A 5630-nucleotide genomic window follows, 5' to 3' on the forward strand; every position below is an offset into this window, starting at 1 on the left:
GGAGGAGGAGGGGGAGGAGGAGGTGAAGGAGGCGGAGACGGTCCCCTCAGGTCCTCGTCGTCGACCAAAGCAACACCGAGGCCAGGCAGCACCAGAAACAGCAGCGGCGGGGGCGCCCTGGGCCGTGTCAGCGCTGTGGTAGTAGTACTCGCGCGCACCTCCAGCACCGCCAACACCGCCTCAAGCTCCCTCACAAGGAGAAAGCCCGCCGCCATGGCAGCAGCCAGGAGGCTGGGCCCCGCCAAGCCATGCCGTCCGAGGGGAAGTACCGGGTTGTTTGTCTGCGTGCGCCTTGCGGGCGATACCGTTTTACGTCTCCGCCGGGGGGTCTAATGAAAACTTGGAAGGCGCAGGCGGCGGCGGCCGTATTCACCAAGGGCACACCTGGCGAGGCGGGGTGGGGTGGGGTGGGGCGAGGCGGGGGCCGGAACGCCCCAGAGCATTGCGCGTAATGAGGTGCGGCGCCGTGGCGTGCAGTTCAGTTTCGGGGCAAGGCGGTCAGGAATCGAAAAGCAGCTCAGACCGTCGGCGTCGACCGAAATCTTTACACGGAAAAAAACGATTAGTTGTACAGCTAAACCGATAGCTAGTTGAGGGATAACTAATTATGTTTAGCTATGTAGCTTAACATTAGCTATGTTAAGCTACATAGCTAATTTTTAGCTACACACCTTAATTTTTTTCTTGATAGCTATTTTTTGCGACATTGTTATTGTTTAGCTTTGTAGCTAAATATTTTTTTCTTTTTCGATACTTCTCACATCGTCAAAATACGCGGCCGCTCCCGCGTGGTTTCCTCGCACCGTGTATGTACTCGGTACGCCCCCGCCAGTGACCGTACGCAGAGGACTTTATTGCTCCGTACAACTTGCTTACTACAGCTCTCGGCTTTTAGCCGGGCCGAGTGTGTGTGTGTCTGCGCCTTACGCACCTCGAATGGGGCGGAGGGGTTGGGCAGAGGACGAGAGAGCAAACATGTGGCCATGTGTCCTGCAACAGGAGGGGCAGGAGAGGGAGAGACCTCGGGAGGCCATCTGGTCGGCGAGCTGCTGGGAGAAGGGCGAAAGCTACAGGAAATAAAGGCGTCAAAAGGCGTCATCATCAATGCCTCACCCCGACCCTCCTGTCCTCTGCATTCCGTGACAGCCGCCCCGCCACGCCCCACCAAACCCCGCCACGCCCCCGCAACGCCCCGCCACACCCCCGCCCAGGTCCGGAGCGGGCAGGACCCCACCAACAATCCGACAACTTCCCGACAAACTTGGTGAGGAACTCTGCTCACGGTGCTGGTCGCCGTGGCGTTGGGCGGGGCGGGGCGGGGCGGAGCAGCCCGACCTGACATCCATACCGAGAGCGGCGGAGGCAGTGGCAGCAGCTGCCGAGGAGAATCAATCGAGGATTTTGTGCACTTGGTGATTACTTTTTCATTATCAGGTCTGAAAGGCTATTCTCCCACTCTCTTCTCTGGCCCGCCCCCTCATCCCAGTAGAGCCACTAAATGAGGAGCGTCCCGTAGCTTGAAGGGGTCTCTCTCTCTCTCTCTCCGCTCGACTTTCAATAATGGCCACAACTACTTTCCCCGCGATGACTAGTCCTGTCGATACGGCCGCCGCCCCCCTGTATTATCCGGCTCCCTCAACAAAATCTCCAAATCCCCCCCCCCCCCCCACGAGGGACTTCCCCACTCCGCTGCCCCGCCGTCGCCGCTCCGCTTCGCGGGAGGATCCAACCCGCCGCAACTTAACGAAATTGCCGCGCGCGCTGAGATTCGAAGCAGGGGCCCCGCGTACTGTAGTATCTCGTTAAGCGCGACGGGCGACTTTACTACGCGGCCGCAGTAGAAAAACTCAGAAAACGGTCTACTGAATTTGCCTTTAAAAAAAAATTAAAAAAATTGTGGTAGTAAGTTGTTTTAAAACCACTTCGACATCTCCCGCGCGTGCGTGTGTGTGGCTTCGTTTCTTGTGCGAAAAGAAATGGTTATATAGTTAAACAAAGGCTCAAAAGGGGATAACTAGAATATTGAGCCGCATCCAGCTAAATCAGATGTATCGCAAAAAAAAATGCCATCCAGCTAAAAAAGCAGGTGTGTAGTTACAAATTTAGCTAAGTAGCTAAACATGGCTAGTTTTTAGCTATATAGTTAATTTATTAGTTATCCCTTATCCCCCAAATAGCTGATAATTAATTTTTCGTTTGTGCGGAAATAAGCAAGCCAGTGAGTACTTGTGGGCAGCGTTGGTTGGCCTGACGCAGCTAGCTGGCGAACCGCGACCTGCCTGGCCGTGATGAGAATCTACTGCAGCAATAGCTCCTCTGTGACGTCCATCTGATTCGGAATGCGTTAGCCTGCGCCCTTCACAGAGGAACCTGCCCCTCCCCCTCTCTCCTATCCCTCCCCGTCTCCCACTCCTCCCCACCATCGCACCGCCTGGCCCCTGAGAGAGAGAGAGAGAGAGAGAGAGAGAGAGAGAGGGGGGGGGGGAGATAGCCGAGCGGCATCCCTTGACGGAGTCTTATATTAAGAAGCTGCGTGAAGTTTCTCGCGGAAATTCAGCTCCGGGGAATTAGAAATGCAAATGAGTATTTGGAAAGGAGAAGAGCAGGTCGTAAGGGTTGACAGGGTGCCGTGGGAGAGAGGGGAGGAGGGGGGGGGGGATTCTCCTTGGTCGCGCTTTTGATAGGGAATGGGGAGAGAGAACGGCACTACTGGAGAGGCAGGGGCAAGGAAGGGCAGGCAGACCACCGTCCGACCCTTCAGCCGTAAGTCACTCGCAGCAGACCTTGTGGCGACCTGGAGCAGGCAGACCTTGTTTGGGAGCGTGTGAAAGTGATAACAAAGAAAAAGGGACATGAGAGGGGGGGGGGGGAATTACATAGCAGATCACTGCCAACGCACATGGACACTGTTTCCAATTACGCCACTCAACGAGCAATAGCAAACGACCGTTTTTAAAATCGAAAACTCTCTATACAGCAATAGACCACGCAGCACACGTACGTGGCCGCTTGATGAAACGCTCGCTCGCACGAATAACTCTCTCCTTCTTTATGTTTCCCTAGGCCTGAAAAAAAATAAAAAAAAATAGATATGCAGCTGGAATGATACACGATAAAGTGTCAGCAGACGTCATACAGTGTTGTTGGGACGACCGTAACCATCCAAATAGCTTGATGCCCCCGACGCACGCAAACGGGGCGGGGAGTAGGGGAAAAATGTATAAGAAGAGCGAGCATCTCGCAGAGCGTGTATGCATGCATGTTGACGTCGTACACAAGCACATTCGCGTTCACATTGAAATTCCGACAGCGCACTGACAAGAGCGCCACGCCACGCCCGACACGCGGGCGCTCGTGTTTTGTGTTCGCTCTGCGCAGCCGTGTTGCCCGGCTGACTCCTTCATTCTCTTGATTGGCACCGCAGGAAGTGAGACACACACAGAGAGAGCGAGAGCGAGAGAGAGAGCGAGAGAGCGAGAGAGAGAGAGAGAGAGAGAGAGAGAGAGAGAGAGAGAGAGAGAGAGAGACTTACAACGTGGGAGTTGAGGTGGAGACCAGACGAACCAAAATGAAGTCGCAGACCCATAGAATACTTATATCGACCCCGATGCAGACAAATGTATTCGTTGTGTGTTGGTTTGAGAGTAATAATTACTGATCTCATCGAATCTTATATGTCTCTTTTCTGTTTGCAGGACAGCGTCACCTTGCGTGGAATTGTTCTACCTGTTTTTTTTTTACAGAAATTTTAAAATTATCTTTTTGGTTTGGTCGGTTCACTACTTTATACTTTTGGGAGGGTCGTGCACCACACATACCTACCTGCTCATACGCCTGATATTCGCGTGCAAGCGTGCAGCGGCGGGACGCCGGCGCGGCAAGCAAATTTATCGGTAGCGTTGCAGGCATTCATCAAGCACCCCTTCACTCCCCTCTCCATCTCTCGCTCTCTCTCTCTCTCTCGCTCTCTCTCTCGCTCTCTCTCTCACACACACATACACCGCCCCTCCTCTCTCCCACTCCATTATTCAGTAAAAATGGTCAGCGGGCCGGGGCCGCCGCGCTTACATTCTTTTCGGCCTGGACAAAAAGTGAGTGAGGGATGACCCCCTTTTTACTCTCGGTAAACGAGTGCCATGCCTCACCGCCCGCCCCGGCCGCCGCTCGCCACCCCGTCGCCGCTGTGTGTGAAATCAAACATGAAAATTGAGGTAAGAAAACACACACACATGCACACACACACACACACACTCACACGCGCGCGCGCAAACAGGGGAGGGGCAACTATCTCTATCTCACGTCGGTGGGGTGCGGCGAGGGCGCTCTTGTCCACAGCTCCAGCGAGCACCCTCCGCGGCGAGAACTCTCCAGCGAACATTCCCCGGCGAAGAACTCCCTGGCGAGCACACTGCCCGGCGAGCAGTCTCCGGCGAGCACTTTCCAGCGGCGAGCACTCCCCGGCGCTCTCCTATCGGTACAGCCCGGGCGTCCCCGCCTCTGTGGGAGCCACGGTGTACTGGCGGGAGCGCAGCAGCAGCAGCAGCCAAAGAGAAGCAACTCCTCCGCAAGTTGCGGCCGCCCTGATTTTCCCCTTGTCACTGCTTTACTGGAGTGCGCGGGGCTCGCCGGGCGGATGCCACGGGAGAGCCATGCACCACCTTGGTCTTGGTGTGAGACACGCCAACGCCACGTGAGTGGCACATGTGTACCATTTGTTGCCCTATGAGTTCCACTTGATTTTCCACATGCGTTACAAATAAGTTCCACACAAGTTCAATGTACGAGTACCACATGAGTGCCACACGAGTCACAGAATGCCACTTACGGGCCACTTGAGCGTAAGGGCCAAATGACCAAGGCCAAGATGAACGCTATGCCAAGTAGTGTACGAGCCAGCTGTGTGTGTGCCACCCGGTGTCCTACTACACGCGAGTGCCACGCCGTTGTGCCGAGTGCAGGGCGCCTCGGCACCGCAGCGACCACCAGCCAAATCCTCTTCCACCTCCACGGCGAAAGAGGACGGCGACCGGGACGGGGGAGATGCAAGAGGAAGGTGGGGGGGGAGTAAAATCGCGTTGCCGTTCTTTTCGCATGTAGCGTGAGCCGGGGCGGCTCCTTCCTCTCTCTATGGGCTTTGTCACGGGACATCACGGGCACACACAGCCTCCCTTCCCCCAGCCCGACCTTTCCAGGCTGGACCACGGGCGGCGTGCGAAGGCACCAATCCCATGATGGTTCCCAACACACGTCGCACATGGGTACATCTCAACGATATGGGATTCTTACAACGGATAGCAAGTATACGCACTGTGACGTCAGAAAAAAACTGGGGAATCGACAAACGCACGCGCACATCCGCGCGCGCGCGCGTGCGCACACACACACACACACACACACACTCACACGCTGCACACACGCACGCACACTTGGGGGCGGATGGTTCCACGCAACCCGCACCACCACCAGCAGCGGCAGCAGCAGGGCGTAGAGGGTGACAAATGTGCAGTGTACGCGACGCTGGTGCGGCCGGGGCCAGGCAGGGGCGCGGGTAGGGGTAGCCTATTTCAATGGAGGGCTGAGCGGGTACGCCGGCGCTAACGCGGGCGGAATAACTTAGCTCACCCCACCCC

The sequence above is a fragment of the Frankliniella occidentalis genome, unplaced genomic scaffold (assembly GCF_000697945.3).
Source record: "Frankliniella occidentalis isolate FOCC.00 unplaced genomic scaffold, Focc_3.1 Scaffold73, whole genome shotgun sequence".
Classification (NCBI taxonomy): Eukaryota; Metazoa; Arthropoda; class Insecta; order Thysanoptera; family Thripidae; genus Frankliniella; species Frankliniella occidentalis.